Below are 18,666 nucleotides of genomic sequence, written 5' to 3'. Positions count from 1 at the left end.
TCCTGTCACTTCCACAGCTGTTAGGAAGTCAAAAAGAAGCCTTCTGGGTACGTCTTTTGTAAACACCTTGAAACAAAGTACATTGAACTTTGTCAAAAAAACAGTTGAGTGAGTAGGAAAATGTCTGTGAGTGTCAAATGCCATCAGATTTCGAAGCTAATATTCATTGCTGAAATGAGACTGCAACAAGCACTTTGATTCTTTGAATGCCACCTGACAACTTTTCTTTAATATGATGGTTTTTGTCTGTCTAAGATGTGGCATGCATTGCTGTTATAAACAAATTATAACAATTTCTGCTCTATTTCCAACAGTTGAAATATATGCCACTGATTTTTCCCTCTCTTACTTAAGGTGTCTCAATGGCTTATCTCCTCGGCTGTCTTTGCCACAGTCAGAGCAACTTCTAAGCCAAGTACTATCCAAGCTTTGCACAAAGAATTAGAAGTTAGCTGTGAATCCTGTAACTTGACTTGCTTACTGAGGTCTGATGACCAGTCTTCATGCATCCAGGGTTAAATTATACCTCTGGAGAAGGTGATGCTGTTATTGAAAAATTGATTACTTAGCTAGACAAATTTATGATCTTCCAGAAAAAGCATTAATCACCAAGACACACTAAAAACAGTGGATTTGAAGACAATGGCAAAAGTTTACATCTAAATATAGGGCTAAACAATTATTTCTCTTTCCATAAGGTTGAAAAGCAAATATGAATGTCATTTCAGATAAGCTCGATCACTATTCAGGAGCTTATAGTTGTGGATAGTAGGCTGTGCATTAGCATCATAAAAAGGTTTCATTGCTACTCTGAGGATGCAGTGTGTCTTGCTGCAATGGGTTAGGTGATTTACTATCTTTTAAAAACAAAAACATAACCTCCTTGGGCAAGACCAGGCACAAGAGATGGTTCTGTTCCCATCTGACAGAAAGGAGCAATGCCCACAGCAAAGCATGTTTGTAACAGCTTGTTAACAAGTGAACTGCAGTAGTTTGTGATACTGTTTAGAAAACAGGGAGATTTTACTGTATGTTCTGACTATGGAGAACTTAGTCAGTGAGTATTAATTTATTTTGAGTGGGAAAGAGGCTACAGGATGCAGAACTAATTACCAAATACCTAAAGAGGGTAACAACTGATCAAGTTACAGGTAATTAATTAGCATCTATTTGATTGCCATCTCTAAAGACTATTTTTATAATACAAAACAAGTAACAGATTGTTTTTACATGTAGTCAGCTGTTAAATCATCAGAAAATTTTCTTTACAGTGCAAGTGGTTAGCTTTTTCTTTTTACTATAAAAAAAAAAAGGGGAAAAAATGGTGTACTATAAATGGATCCAAAAGTGACATTACACCTTCGTAGTGTTCAGAATGGTTAGTGTCAGTGTTTTATAAAATGATTGTTTTGTGTTTGCTTTTTTTTTCTTTCTCTTTTGTCAAAGGACAATTTGATGGGTTAGGCTTTATATATCCTCTTTTCCTTCTAAAAAGAAACAGGAAACATAGCATTTAGTTGTGAAAGAGACTAAAATGAAAGTATTTTGTGGCAGATGGGATTTTTATGAGCTGTTTGTCACTATATACCAGTCTTGTTAAGGAGAAATCGTTTTCTGCTTCATTACACTAAGATAGCTCTGTTTAGGGTTCCACTCAGCTGTGAAATTACTTTAAAACTTCTATAAGGAATGGAGATGGGATTTCTTATAAAAAAAAAGATTGCTAACACAGTATAAGGAATAGAAATAAAATGGTCAAACACACTTTTTTTAGAAGCAGAGGGGAGTATAGAAATGTTGCATTGCATACTTACACTTAATCTGCTGGTTTAAGATAAAAAGAAGCTCCAGAGTACCATTTTTTTCTACACCTACAAAAGGCAACGTTCACATTAGTCTACGTATAAAGACTAAACAGATATGAGGGGAAAAAATCAAAACAACATTGGATTCTTTATGCTGCTTTTGAGGCAGATAAAGTACAAACAAAACAATTAGATGCACACAGATATAAGTATAAAAATACTGGGCCAGATCCTCATTTGCCATCCATCCATGGACCCTGGAAGGATTATGCTGTTCTTATGCTTTTCTCGAGTGTAAGCTCTGAATCTTTAGACCTTTGTCCTGGAAAATTACAATTTAACATATTCCCCATAACCTCTCATTGTGGTAATTCTTCACTGTGACTATGTTTCAGTCCCTCTTTTCCATGTTATTTCTCTTTCACTCTTATTTTAATGCCACATCAAGCATTTATTCTATATATGAACTTTATATAATCTGCAATATAGCCCATTTATTCTTAGTGTATCTTGTCATGCTTTTGTGGAAAGTTCATCAGGAAAGAGACTTGCCACAAGGTAAAGCTGGGTTGCAAGGACATGTTGACCGATCTACAGTCAGGGGTCAAAAACCACCTAGTGGGCAGCTCTTCTTTGTCCTGCCCTGCTTGTACTGGTGTGGACTCAAAATTTTGGTGTATGCTCATGTAGAAAAGGTTGATCCCTGTCAGGCCCTCACTCTCTATGTATGTTTTAAAAGTTAGTAAATGCAAGTGCCTGACCCTAACTGCATATCCACAGTCCTCGCGTCAGCTTCTGGGAATGGTCTATCCTCTTAGCAGCGGGAAGCTTTCCCTTAACCTTCATGACCATTGTCAAGCTCTCTCCTGCTAATTTTACATGGGCTGTGTGGAAAGACACAGTCTCTGACTTTCCTCTGCTTTCTACCAATGGGCAAAACAGAAAGGAATTTACACCTGCTGTAAGAGTGTTGCACACCACAGTGTTCTGGGAATGATTGCACCTGGAGAAGCCCAAATGATCTGTTTCATCACTGTCAGTCACTCCCAACCTTCTACTTCAACTGAGACAACCTTCACCAGTGTTGTATTTCCCTCGGGCCTCCTCAACAGGAGAATTTCTAAACTTTTGGATTCTACATCTACTTCGCCATATTCCACAGAGCACTTCCTTAATGTTGGAAAATCTCAACAGGACGTCCATATACGAGGTAATCACACCAGACTCTATTATAACTAATGGATAAAATAGGCACTCAACGCTGTTATTTGTCTACCTTTGAGTGACAACTTTTTTGGATGAAATATGGTCAACAGACAGATTAAGCCCTTCTGAAAAAGAAGGCAGTAGCTGATGAATATTGATGAGCACATTCCCATTGCATTACCCCAAGTTTTATAAAGAATAAAATAAGTGTTTATTCTGGACAAGAACATTTAAACAGGGGCAACTTGTGCTTTTGGAATTTTTATGTCGAAAACCTGGGTACATATTGTCTTCATGCATATGCATTTACAGAAGTGATATGAGTAGGAATTAACTTCTAATCTTTTGAAGGGCCTTGTCTTTTAGATTTACTTGTATGTTCTTCTTACCAGTTCAAAAAAATTTTTATCTCCTGATCATGTTTGCCATGGAGAACTGATTATTTTAAAGTGTGTTAATTAGGTGTTAAATTTGCAACTTGAATTCACCTGACTTGTGCATGAGTCTTTGTGAGTCAGATGTATGTTCTATGAAACATTTTTATCATTACTGAAGCTGCACACTTAGTTCAGAAGATCAGTATCACTAACTGCACTTTTTTTTTGCCGGTTTCATGTTGTCTATGTCAAATCTTCTTTGTTTTGTTAAGTCTGAGTTTCTGACTAATTCAAATCTCCCAATACTAAATTGATGTACCCTTTCCTAAAAGCTCTTTTAATGTTTGACTCATACATTCAGTATTTTTACAGCTTCTATTAATAACACTATATAAGCAAATTGCAAGTGAGATTAATTTATGATTAAGTTATGATTCCCAAAGAATTGCACAGTGAATTACTTCACACTCACATTGTAACTTTGGATCAGCTTTCTGAAGGTGCATTAGCACAGAGGTGTGATCACAAGCACTGCTCTCTGTACTTACAGCTTTTTAAGTACTTGTGTACTTAAAATTGCTTAGCTCTTCACACCTGGGGACTGAAACACAGCTGTTACAAGCTTCTTTGACTCTTTGACTCAGTGTTACTCTTACAGTATATATTTTTATAGATAGGTTTTTAAAGAGCTGCAAACCCTTAGCATAGCCTGAGAGTAGCATTTTAATAATCTTCTAAACCTCCTCAGGTCTCTTACACAGCACACCAAGAATTGTTGTATTTGGGAATGACTGCCAAAATCCAGATCACACCATGGATAATATACGGTCTGTCAAGACTTGTGAGCATTAATATAAACTGTCTTGATATAGAAAGGCAGGCTCATAGTAATTGTATCTCTAATCACCAAGGAGGAATTACAGTGATAATAAGGAGCCTTCTACAGCATCTCTTGATCTCTTACCTGGAGTTTGCCTTGTAATGAGAGATTTATTTCCTACAGCTCTTCATTCCCCAGTGAACCCTGGAGAAGAGGTGAACAAAATAATATGAAAATGCCTACTCTGGCATGACTTGTGTGCAATGCACAGGATATTATTGTTCCAGGCTGTGATTCCCTCTTAACTCTACAGGCCTTGTATATCTTTGAGTTATATGTGGAATGGCCATGAATGCCAGTGTACCAAGACTGTGGAAAGTACTTGATCCCGTAAATTATATTTAAATATGCAAGTTTAGTAATTCAAATGTTCTTAAGACAAATGTGGTCATTCACAAAGACATGGACTCATTTAATCTAAATTTAGATCTAACTAATAATCAGATTGGAGATCTATTTTTTTTAAAAGGTCACTGGATTGAAATTCTATGATAATACAACCTAACAGCTGGAAATTGAGAGGAAGAATAAAAAGAAGAGGTATTCAAATAGGTCATCTGCATTATTTTTTTACAATCTAAGAAGACAACAACTTTAGTTGTGCATGGGAAGTGCAGGGATTGATGCTTACTACTAATACAGTTACACTTAAAAGTACTGTAACCTTCTCTAGTATGTGAGAAGAAAACCAAATTATTGAGCACAGGCTTTTTTGTCCAAGTGAACTAAAATTAGAAAAGACAAAATAAGTAGTACAAAAGGGTAGAAAAATTTAATTTTAACTGCTTCTTGAGCTATTGAAATCAAAATAGGTCCTACCTTAGACACATTTAACAGTCTGAAATTAGAGTCTTAACTGATAGAAAAAGACATAACTCTGTGACACCCAGAGGCAGCTTATCTAAGATGAGAATCTGTTTTACAATATTTTTCTCAAATGATGTCCCTAAGCTATTAACATGACTAAAAGAGAAGTCAAAATCTGTCCTTTGGCCAGCAATTATGACCTGATGTGTAGCACACTAACTAAAGCCATATTTCAAACTGAACGTACTTACAAACTGTGAAAAGGCTTGAGAATCCAATTAAGGAAACTTTAAATGACTAAACTCACAATTTGAAAATAAAGAAGCAGTTGGTTTGCTTGCCTACAGAGAATTTTCAGGCAGATTTTATTACGAGGAAGCTCAAGTACTCCAGGCTTAGTGACAGCTAAATCCTACAATATGCTACATTTGGCAGTAGCTCTTAGAAGAGATGTATGTATCTCCTTTTCCTGTTAAAGATAGGTGTTATGTCTTCAGTATTACTGGTGCTGAGTATAAAAGTTTCCATCATAAAGATGAAGAACTAGATAGTTACTCTCAGGTGGCTCTACTAGGTAGGTTTTTATCATCTTGCTATACTTCAGGATGTCAGGCATTTCTTTATTTCAAAAAATTTAGAAGGATAAAACTCACAAGACAGGAAATTAGAATTAAAGGAACCAACCAAACTTTTGAGCAAATCTATTTTCCTTGCCTCCCTGTATCAGTTCACCTGTTTCTCTGCTTCTTTCTTTCTTCATGCTCTAAAGTTCTCAAAGCCTTTCTGTGGTGTTTAGCGGGAATGACTGAGTTGGTTTGTTGTTTTGGTTTTGTTTTTTTTCCCTGCAAAGTGATGGATTTTTGTCTTGGGATGTTACAGCTATAGATTTTTGAGACTAAAAATCAAAATCTTCTCTTTAAATGCTATAGGTCAGTCATTTATTCCCCCTATTCAGATAGTTTCCTAGGGCTAGAAGGGCTCTCCCTGTCTTCCATAAGAGCAGCAGCATTTACGAATGGGTCACAGAGCATACATTTGTTGGGAATTGGCAACTTCTGGAAAGACATATGCATTTCCATAATTTTTTATTACTTTTCAGAAGATAATTCCACAAGGAGTTTATAAATTACCACTTAGAAGACCCTGATCATTAACTAACTGCTGTTAGCAGGTGTTCACACTGAGACGGAATCTTCAATGAAGATTTTGTTTAAGTAATGACTCTTAAATGTGGGAGCAAGGTCCACTCTGTTAAACGACATAAAAATATTGCTCAGAGAGCAGTTCTAAAAGAAAACTGAAGTGCCTAAGGGCTTTTGAAGTGCAAAGGACTTCTGAATCCAGAGGTCTTCTTACTCGCCATTCTATAATCTCTTTAGTGAACACAAACATGATTTTTTTATCTGAAACTTCCCTACATTCTTTTTGTAGTTGCCCACCATTACCTTAGGCAAGCTGCTAGCTGCCTCAGCTTCAGAGAGTTGCATAAATGAAGTCTGGGGGTGACTGAAGCCCATGAGGAACCTGATCTAATACAGATCCACTAAGGTACAGTTCATCACAAGTAGTACCCTTGTCATGGGCCTTGAAGCTTGGGGAAAAGCAAGGACCTATTCAGACTCAAAGTGACTCAACTCATTTTTCACAAATATGGTACTCTAGTGCCATTCTAGTGACTTGGAATATTCCACCTCTCCTCTAGCCACCTCCCTGGACAGCCACAGCTACCTCAAACCCCATCTCGTCCCTACCTCATGCACATCTTGTACACCACAGGCAGTGTTATCTCACTGTAAGGAGATGTGGAGACAGGGCTCTTAGTGGTGGACTTGTCAGTGTTACATTTACAGTTGGACTTGATTATCTTAATGGTCTTTTGCAACATAAATGATCCTAATATTCTATGATTCTATGACTTGAATACCTACATTTGGACACCAACTCCTGCCCTAAATTACCAACCTTGCTGTTGAAATACTTTCCTTTTTTTAATACATGTCCTTCATTCTTTATTCTCTCTCATTGATTTGGTGACCTCTTTTTTTCCTCTTTTTCTTTTTTCAATCTCTTGGATAAATTTTTAGTTAGGAGATGGCGTATTTTCTAAATTCACAAGCGTCATACACCTTTGATCAGTTTCTGATCAGACAACAACATGCTCAGACAACATCTGCTATAAAGGATTTATAGGAAAGAAAGAGGACACAACATAGAAAGTGTTGTGTAGAAAATGTAAACATAAATGCACAAAGAGGTATTTATTTAAGGAGGTAGCGGCCTTCAGTTGTAAGAGATAGCTGGGCAAAAGAGTGGGACTTCCCAAATTTTTTGAGAAAGGATGAATAGTTATCAAAACTGAAACTGAAGTAAAGCAAATGTAGTATTTGTCTATATACTGAAAGCCACAGGTGTCAGTTGACACTGAAGATAAGCAGCTTGGAACACAAGTGTACAGCCCATGAATATGTTTCTGTGAGTGGGCGAAAATGAGTGAAATACATAACACTTACTCTAGGACACTGAAAACCTGTTGTCTCCACTGTCTCTGCAGGCCTTACTGTTTGCTGTCCTGCTCTGGCTGGACTGCATCAACGGCAGCTTTACTATTTACCTTTTTTTTTCTCTCGTAGGTATGGGTGACACCAGCTTGCTATTCTCAGCCACAAGCCAGGGACTACTGCTTTCTTCTGTATACCAGATAAACAAGCTGAGACTCAAGTCTATTGTGGGGAAAAGTTTTGAGCATGGATAGTAAAGGGATTTAGACTAAAATAATTGACTCTTCTTCAAGCATAAGCAGTAAGTGCTGGGGATTAGTGTTCTTTTTTTATTTTTTTTCCTTTTCGATTTGTCTCTTGGTGTCAGTGTGTTTCTTATTTAATTAATACCACAGACAGTAAATCATTTCCTTGTTTCCAAATTGTGACAGCTTTAGACACTTTTAGAATAAGAGCTGTTGTAGTGTGAAAGAAAATCCAAACAAATATATGCTTCAAAATGATTATTTCACCCTAGAGACTTAATTTCTACAAAACAGATTACTGGAATACAGTAAAATTCCCATTAAAACATAAGTCATCAATTTTCTGTTGAGTGAAGCATAACTTAAATTATGAGGATTTAATTATAGTAATGATTATACTGTTGGGGTTGAAAGGTGATTCATTTTCTGAGCTTGATTTTTTTTTTTTGTGCTTCCTTTTCTGTATTTCTCATTAGATTCACTCCATATGTTCCCAAAAATCTTTCTTTTATAAGAGGAACTGAGCCACTCCATAACCATGTCTTTGTTTTCCCAGAAGCTGGTTGAATTTTAAAGGTGATCAAATAAGACATTTTTGAAATACAGAGCATGGCTCTGGTTAGTGCAGTAGCTCTCACTTGGCACCTAGGGATCTGCAGAGATTCTTCCACAATGGTTTAGCACTCAAGAGTGCCATTTTGAAAACACTTCCTGCCTAGAGATTTCCCTGCCACAGGAGCCTGCTGCCTCCAGCTTCCTTCTTCCCCCCAGCTGATTCTTGTCTGGAGACTGATTGGCAGCTTCACTGTGGTTTCTCAGTGCTTTTAACTTGCTTATTCATGATATGGAACATCCTCTGACATTATCACAATGTTTCTTCTAGTGCTGTCTCCTAATCAAAAACTCCTTTTACTTTATTCAAAAATTCAAAATTCTTTGGTTTGATAAGCTATTCTGAGCCTGGCTATAAGAATATAAGGTAAAAAAGGATCTAACAATGGGCCTTATGTGTCCCTTAAGCCTGCTTGATGCTTTTATCACAATTTGTAAGCGGTGTTGCAAATTCATTTGACTGTATGTCATAAAAACCTGATGCTGTGTATATCAGTTTGCAGTAGTTTAAAAAAAAAATTATTATGTAACTTGAAATAACCAGTAATATCTATGTACTGAACCAGCAAACGAAAAAATCTACAGGCAACTGGATCCATTTCAGTGTTTGCAATGTATCAACTACGTTTGTCTTGCAGCTGCAGTCCTAATCTCAGTACAAAAATAGACTATTGGGATCTAAAATCGTGTGCAAGCAAAAGGTAATTCAAATAAACTAAAGACTATGTCAAGAAAAACAAACAGCTGTACCTAAAGAGTTGTTATAGCACGTATTTAGAATAAATTGTTTGATCTTCTGGTCAACAAACCTGATCAATTTTCTACCATTCGTCACCTCACCTGACTTTACAAGAAATATAGTTGGTACCTTGATAATGTGTTTATGGCACTATTACTCTCCAGACCTCTCTAGATAAACACCCAAATGAAATGAGAATTTCCAGGTGTTATGAAATTATAGGCAAACATCATCACTTCTACATGTGAAGAGTAGCACATAAAAAGGTATTGTCATACAAAGGAAAAATACAAAATAGGAGATATTCATCGTTTGCTTGTAGTACCTTGAGGATATATTGCCCTTTTGGCAATATATAAATATATAACTCTCATGTCTCTATCAAGGCAAGTTTTTGAATGCATAGAATCCATAAGTCCGTTTTTTCACGTTTCTTTATTATACCTGACATGTTTCATAGTGTTCATCTCTTCCATAATTCCACTGATGCTCTTTTACTGCATGTCTCAATAAATTTGTCTCATCCACATACCATCTACAACTGCAGCAGTAAAAGCTGTCAGTGGCTGAGGAAATGTGCCTTCTATAAATAGCAGTTATATCTCACTTTTCTTCTCCTACATTATCTAAAACTTTTTTTATTCTCTGCCACAGCACATTGTTTATTAATGCCAAAATTACAATATTCTATTTGACAGAGTAGTTAACACTGGCACTTTTATAATGGAAAAACAAACTTAATTAATATGTCATTCTGTCTGTTGAACGTGGTGTGCAGCTTTGTAACCTTGTTGTGATTGGAATATCTTAGGAAAGGCAAAAATAAACTGTATGCAATAAAGTTCAATTGCATTATTTGTATGTTTAATTGGCAGAGGAATAAACTCAGATACCAGAAAGAATTTTAACTAGGAATTTTAGTTCATTTTCTATTTTTAAATTATTTCAGTCTATTTCAATTCTGAACTACTTCAACTCTGGAGACTGTGATTTGTTAGGGGAAATTTTACACAACCAAGAGTAAGGAAAAGAATGGTAAAGATGAGACTGTACCTTAGTCCTGCTAATTTAAGGATCATAAAACTAAATAGAAACTATATGTTCACATGTGTGAGAGTGTATTGTCAAAACTTCACCACCTCTTCCATATAATCTTAGTTTTGCAGAAAAGAATATTAAATTGTGCTAGTAGTTTTTCCTCACAGTAACTTTTTTTCCTCACACGCATTTATCTCTATTTTTATCCTTGATTAGATGATCTAATCTAGAGGCATGTATTAAGGTGCATTTTATGCCTTCTGTATTATTACAAAGATAAATATTGCATAGTGTAAGTTCTTAGTTTAGCCTGAACAAGATAAATTCTTAATTTTAAATCTGGAAAAAATCCCTCAGGTTGTCTTCTATACTAGAGAGACAACAAGACTGAGTGAGTTGGAACTACTTAATGAACAATGTACTTGCCAGATCTTTATAATAATGTTTGACATATTAAGAAATAGTTTTTTCAATTTTCATGAATTTCATGAACAAAATGGTCTATGCCATTATGCGTATGTCTAGGAATAGTTTTTTTATTTATATAACTTTTATAGGAAGTCCTCATGCACTTTGCTCTATGTAACAGTAAAAAGCATTCACTGCATTCACCATAAATTACATAATATTTTACTTCTCATCATTTTTCTGAGGTTCTATTTCTCATAGTATGAACAACCTTGCAAGCACTCTGCAGTGACAATGTAAATATTAGTATTGAATGCCTTTTCTTCTCCATTCTGTCACTCAGCACTTCAGTGCTTCAAATATTTATACTGAAATATGTCACATCTACTGGGCAAGAAGAGGTATTTTTGACATATTTCAACATTGCCTGCTCAAGTACATTTTTATGAGTATAAGAAAACTGAAATTAAGCAAAAGTTTCAATTTATTTTTGCATTTCTATCTCAGGAATTTGTATAAATGTTTGAGCATACTAAGAAGATGTGGGTTCTGTATCACTGAATGCAGGCATATGGGTAAACAGCAGCGGAGGAAATGTTTTTCCCTACGGTCTCTCTTTTGCAAACTCTAATCCCAGGAGAAATCTTGAACAATAGTAACAGGGTCTATGTGGATGAGAGAAAGAATGCATTTGCTGAATGCCCATAGCACAGACCAGCTAGATATTTTCAGTCAACACAACTCATGGTCTCTCATCCTTGTCATACCAGCCAGTCTGGTCAGGTGATAGCAATATAGAGGAACTAAGAGCATTGACAAATTCTTGTCATCAGTGTACTGCAGAGGAACACAGAAAAGATGAGAAATCCCATGTAGTAAGGGAACATTAAAAAATACTAAACATTAAAATTCCCTAAATGAAATATCAGCCTGTCTGTCTAGCATTTTATTTTTATATCAATCTGTTTACTTTTTATACCAATTTAACATTTCCATGTTATTTTGGTTTAATTAAACAAGCTAATATCTAAAGATACAGGAAATATTTTTAAGCTTCTCCATGCAATCCACTCTGCACCAGCTGGCCTCAAATCCAGATAATACTTACTAACACTTTAAATTTATTATATAGGTTTATTCTGAATGAATCAGAGGGCTCTGTGATTGCTTTATGCTTCATAATTTCTGAACACATTAAAAAATATCTCAAGAAGAGGAATGGAGACTTCAGAAGCTCCACTAGAATCAGAACTCTTTGAAAACCACTGAAGTAGGTTGAAACAAAGCTTAATTTCCGTATCTCCAAGCCACAAGAGACAGTAAAAAAGAAACAAAGCAGAAAACAGCTTACTTTCTGGCAGTAGTAAGTTTTTTAGCACTAGATAGTTACCCTTTTATAAATTCACTCAACTAATTCAGAAAATGTTAACTATCAAACAATATTATTTCAGGCATGAAGAGAACTGTACCAAAAAAAAAATTTTTTTAGATTGACTGTACCAGAGTTTTTTAGATCACTAAGTGCTTCTTTAGGATTTGAGTTAAATACTTACATGCCAGAGCTTTATACAGTTGTTTCAAAAAGATGTCCGTGCCTTGAATTTTGTAAAAGTTCTTGCAGATTTCTCACAGTCCTACAATTAAGTAGGAACACATTGTCTTGAAGTTAAGGTAACTCAGGAATGGGAAAATAGGGAAAGAGATTTTCTTGAGCAAATGGCAAGTTCACTGAAAATTGAAGGTTTGGAACATCTGAAACTGTTCACAAAATCAAGTCAAACGTACCAACATATTGTTTCAGATAATTAAAAACACAGACAGTAAGTAATAAAATGTATTAAACTCTGAATATTTTTCCTGATCCTTATTTAGTTTTGCCTTGCACAAGGCTCAAAGAAAGAGATAACTCATGAAGAGCCTTAGACTTTTGATTGCTCTACTCTTATGGTCCAAAGACAACCTACATCCAAATACAGTTTTGCAGGCATCACACCCTATTTTGATGAGCTTGGACTACCATACATGACATATGTGAAATGCCTAATTTTAAGAGGGGGCACTATGTACACTGAGCAGACTGACGTCCTAGAGAGTTCTCGGACTATTAGCCCACCTTTCAGAAGACCTGAAATTGTCAATCTAATATGACTGAGTAGATTCAGTCAACAAAAGTGTTTCTCATTATTTTTTATTTCCTATTGCAAATTTTGGCCAAATTTTAATATCACATTCTGAGGACTGAATCACTCAACTCATATATTGCAAGACATATATTTAATATAAAAATAAATTTGCAATGTTGCATACCACTCTGAGTTTTTATAGCTAGGCACTTTGTAGGAGATTGACTGATAATTTCAAGCCCTCCCTCAGCATACAATTTAGTAGTGCATTGTATGATGTCTTCCCTCATTAGAAAAGGAGAGGGAAAACAAGTAGAGCAAGCAAAAAATATGACTTTCATTTGCAATCGAGGCTCAAGTAATTATGTTTACAGCATGAATTTTAAAATTTTCCTGCTACTCAAAACTTTAGTCTGCTTTTAATTAAGATTTGCATGTTGGTTGAAAAAATAAAGCATATTTGCATAGAAATAAGTGTGGCGGACTGAAATCTTAATTTTAAGTAATTTTAATCACTTTCCTGGACTGATAATTATTTCTAGTTGATCCATTTGAAGTGATTCCTTGCAGCAGTTTAATATATTCACACCAATTGAAGTTTTCCGTGGGACTGAGAGATCATGTGCACGTGATATCTCTGGGAGGGGGAAAAACCATATTTTTTATCAAAGCCTAACAATCAAAAGAAATTGTTAGTCCATCTTGCTTGAGCTCCAACAAAATAACATTATAATTACTTGTAGCTCTAGGTAAGGTAAATATTTGATGTTACAGTGGTGAATCAGTTTTAGTGATACACAAGTCAGCTGATGATAGATATGCTCTGAGCCTTAGCCTTTAATGGTACCATAGATATTAATAAGAAAGGCAAGGTCAATTCTACTGCATCTGCTGTTGTTGCTTCATGCTACAGGCAGATAACCTGGGAGACAGAACCAGCAGAACATCCAGCTAATGAACTCCCTTGAGACTGATGCTTTTCATAAGCTGAAAAACAGAAGACTGCTATTAGCAAGCTCAGCGCTGCAAAAATAGTTAAGAATATATTTTGCTGCTAAAATGTCCTTAAAAGGTGATAAAACTAATGCTCTTCAATGCAAAAAACCTGTACCGTGTTCTAATTATACCTATAATTCTTTTGCAAGCTGAATACACTGAACAAAAACTGGATTTCATCAGATTTCTTATGAGTGTTACTTTATATTTGCTTCCTCCTGAAATTTTCTAAGAAACACAAAAGGACATATTATAAATTACAAAAAAAAAAAAAACCCTCACTTTTAACTGTGAAAGGACAAGAAACTGGGTCTGGAAATCTGCTGATGCTGTGACAGTTCCTAACTGACACTGATGTTTTGGGGTCATGTGGAATAACTCTCTAGTGCAATGTACCAGAGTTTCCCAGAGCACTTTTACTTCTCTATTAAAAATACACTTTAGTAAGAAAACTTCACTAGTAGATGGAACATCCAGAGCATAAGTTAGCCTAGTGCATTACACTCAGAAATATCAAATCAGCTGTTTTGGAGTACTCTGAAAATATTTCAGAGGATGTTTGATGCAGGACTGATGGGATTTACAGACTGAGAGGTACCTAAAGGATATATCTGTCTGTAAACTTTGCAGAGTTATATAAGTTGCAATGTTTGCATCCCACTGAAGTTCCTGCTCTTTAATTTAATCTTGCATTTAGCTGAGCATTTTGAAGGATTGCTTCACATATTTTTATTTTACAGCTTCACATAGCAGAGGCATGAAAAAAGCAAACATGTGGGAAGGAAGTCATATGGATTGGAGTGTTTAATATGGAGGAGGTGAGAAGAGGAAAGGAAATTATGACAAAATTACATACCTTACATGCTCAAAAATGTCTTCAAATTTTCTATTATATTTTTGGGGTTATGTCTGAAAGTTATCTAACTAAAATGATGAATGAAATCAAGACATTGCTGAAATATTAGTGGAAGTATTTATGGCAAATTAGGAAACAAAATTTCAGAAAATCTTTATTGCAGAATAGGATGTTTGTGAAAAAACATCTTTATCCCCAGTGTGAATGCTGGCCTGGGGAAAAATCCCAAGCAGCATTTGCATTCTGCTCATCTTACTTTGCCTACATAGCAACTCTTCAAGAAATTAAAATTACTTTCTCCAAAAACTGGGAATGAGTAAATCAAAAAGTTTTTGTAATTTCAGGCAGGCATAGGAGACTGAAAACTTTGCCAGAAAAATCGAGATGAAGTCAGTATGGAAGGCAGAGATTTAGGAGTGAAGAGGAGGACACAGGCAGGAGTTCACATTTCACGGTTCTTAAAAATCATTAATTTTTTGCAGGGATAACATAGTCTTAGACAAGATTTGCCACTGAGGTCTGTTGTTAATGCATGTGTTGCCAAGGGCATGAGAATAAGGAAGCTGATGGATGCTGTTGGCAATATTTACTTATCTACTTCTCTAACAATTAAGTTTAGGTTTCTTTTAGCACAGACATCAGGACTAAACTCAGTTTTGCCTTGATACAAAAAAAGCTTAGGTTTTTTTCCCCCTTTTTTCCTCCTTTATTTTCCTATTTTATTTTATCTTTTTGTTTCTGTGTCAGAGACCAAAGGACAGAAAAAAAGAACAAGATCTATATTTGGGGGAAGGAACAAAGGAGGAACAGAAAGCTTTCTTTGCTATTTGTGGATAGCTTGCAAATTGTGATGGTGGATAGAGAGACAATAACAACCCTTCTCCCTAAATGGTTGTGCAAGGTGCAACCTGAAGTCCCACACCTGGATTCATAATCTCCAGTGTGTCCAGGATGAACCAAATGGAGAAGGTCCATGGGAAAGGGGGCTCCAGGGCCAGACCATACACACCCCAATGTATCCCAAAGCCATACCTGGGACAGAATTCACACTGGATCTTCTTACACTGGTTCATCTTGAGCATATAGCCCAAGAGACTTCTACTTATCTAGTCTCCAAACTGAAACAGTGACAAGTCTCCTTCCCTACCCTTCAGGTAAGGGAATTGGTCAAAATAACATAAAATAAGATTTGCGCGTATTTTTTAATTTCCAAAACATTTTTAGTATAACCTACGCTTCGTCAGCCCTTGAGTGCCTGACATTGAATGTTAACTTTCAGATCAGATTCTGTATCCTGTGCAACAGGAACCACAACTACTGGGCTTCAGCACAAGTGCTATTTATAATAAATACAGCAAGAGTAATTGACACAGTATTATCTGTATTCCTGTTTCAAGGCATTTATGTAAAGTGTACAGAAAGGACAAGATTATGTAACAAGTCTGTGTGTCTTTGTGTTTAACGTGTGGAAACTTGGCATGAGATGGAGGCCTTTGGATGCAAATCTCTTCACTAGCTTCACTTACACAGAAGGGTAAGATTTAGGTATTCAACACATTTCAATAAATATAAAACTCAGTTCTATATATTAGTGTGGGTTCCAGATGCATCAGAAATGGCCTAGAGAGCTTACATTTTAACTGGACTACTGGCTTTACCTAGTTGCTTCAAATGGAAACAGAGAATCAAAGAAAGTAATTGCTACATATTACTTTGTCATAAATAAAATAATGGCAGGGCAGTTACATTCAGAAAGCTCTAAATACTACTTTTCATATGCTTTTTCGTTGTATATGAAATTATTTGAGGGAGGGAAAAAGAAATTATTATAATAATGTTATCAAAAGAAAAATAGATTTTTTTTTAATAAAAATGATCCCTCATTTCACTTTTGATTGTTAGCAACCACAATCTAACTAATGCCATAATTCTGCACTGTATTTTAGCTTCAATTTGTCATTGGTTAAGAACAGAAGTGACTGTAAATTATCTTTAATCTCATGAAAATAAATAATAATGAAAATAATAGCTTTAAGTTGAAAAAAAAGATCTTAGTAGATCTTCATTACATATAAATACGGAGTTGGAAAGCTAAATGCAATTCTTAAAAAGGCCTGTCTTGATTTTTAATTCTAGAGACTCGCATTATATGTAAAACAAGATAAAATATGCATTTTCTATCATCCTTCTTAATCACCATAGTAGTCACTATTGGCCAGACAAGTATTTATGAGGTATGGCATTGCTGTCGGCAAAACTATTTATCTGTATGACACTGTGTGTCACTTTTGAACTTCGACTTGACATCCATAAAATTACATTTTCATCACACTGAGAGATCAAGCTTTCTGTGCTGACTCACTTGGGTCAACATTTTGCAAATGACTGGATTTACCACTTGAACCATAAACCCTTTGTGAATAGTTTTGTGCGTTGATGTCTGATAGCCTAGGGCACAGATCATAATTTCTGAGCTAAAGAAGAGGTGTCAAAGCAAAATTAATTTCTTTTTTGCATATCAGATTACTATATACTATTCCAACTTCCTTTCTCATGTGATGATTGTTAAATGTCTTACATACTATTAGATGAATTTGCAGACACTCTAAAACTACCCAATTCCCTCAAGACTTATTTTTAGTATCTTTATAGCAGTTTGAAAGATCAACTGCCCCAGCAGACTAAAAGCTTTTAATTGATAATGGATTTTTTTCCTGGTGGGAAGTCTTTGGCTTGATTTCCAGGTAGTGTTTACAAACTCAGCAGAGATATGAATTTCAGATGAGTGTGCAAAGTAGAAAAGCTGCTGTTTGTTTCAATTGACTGGAGTGATTGGTGGTGTTTCATCTGTCTGAGCATCTGCAGCTTAGAGATGGATGAGATGTAACACACATCTGGATAGCTGATCTCAAAAGAGTAAAAGCCCATTGTGCCCTATATGCCCTGTTTATCTGAAATGCCAGCTGAAAGTCTGCACAAAACTTTTAAATTAAGAAGTTTTATGTAAGCAACGGCAGATCTTTTTTGGATGACAAAATATTTTCAGTAAAACAAAGCTGCACTGAAAAATGTTAATTATCCAGGCTTTCTGAAATGTTTCCCTCAAAACAAAATTGGTTACACAAGCTTAACCACAGCCCAAGGGAGGATATCAGGTGACTGCCTAGGATTTCTTTAAAGTTTACACAGATTGCATGTTGGTTGAAGTTGCAGAATCCCCTGGGATCTAGTTTAGCCCAGAACATCTCCATCCCTCCGGATAAACCAGCCTTGCAGTTATCTGCATATGCTTTGTGGAACTGATATTCTAAGACCAGTTCCATGAATATCTTCTAGGAAAGCTTCAAGTTCTTTGGTCATTGGCTCCTGCGGGCAATGTTCTATCCAAGAAACAGGAATGACTTACAGTAATTTCTCACCTAGAGCTCGATACCAAAGGACAGGGGAGGGCACTACTCCCTCCATTAAACCACTTCATTGTAATGTCGCTGTCTATGACGTGGTTTCTACGTGAACACGCCAAATAAATCGCAAGCTTGGGATTTATTTTCAGACAGGTACTGTCTGCATGTTCATCCCTCCTTACAGTGTTGCGCTTTGTATTTGTAGCTAGGACAGTGTTGATAACACACAGATGTCTTGGCTACAGCTGAGCCATGCTGCAAAGCATCAAGGCTGTCTTTTCCCACCCACATCCCCAAAGGCCAGTAGTCTGGGGGTGGGAAAGAGGCTAGGAGGGGATACAGCCAGGACAGCTGACCCAAAGTGACCAAAGAGATAATCCATGCCATGTGATGCCATGCTTAGCAACAAAAGCTAAGAGAGGGAGTGGAAGGGAGGAGGCAGAGTTTTGTCTTCCAATGCAACCCCTACAAGTAGAGAGGCCTTCCTTCCCAGGGAGTGGCTGGACATCACCTGCTAATGGGAAGTAGAGAATAAATCATTTTGTTTTCCTTCGCTTCTATGTGTGGCCCTTTGCAATTCTTTACTAAACTGCCTTTTTTTGACCCATGAGGTTTTCATCATATTTTCTTCCCCTGTCTTGCTAAGGAAGGGTGAGTGATAGATCAACTTGG

The sequence above is a fragment of the Corvus cornix genome, chromosome 1A (assembly GCF_000738735.6).
Source record: "Corvus cornix cornix isolate S_Up_H32 chromosome 1A, ASM73873v5, whole genome shotgun sequence".
Classification (NCBI taxonomy): Eukaryota; Metazoa; Chordata; class Aves; order Passeriformes; family Corvidae; genus Corvus; species Corvus cornix.
The sequence above is the reverse complement of the archived record's forward strand: the minus strand, read 5'-3'. Positions refer to the sequence as shown.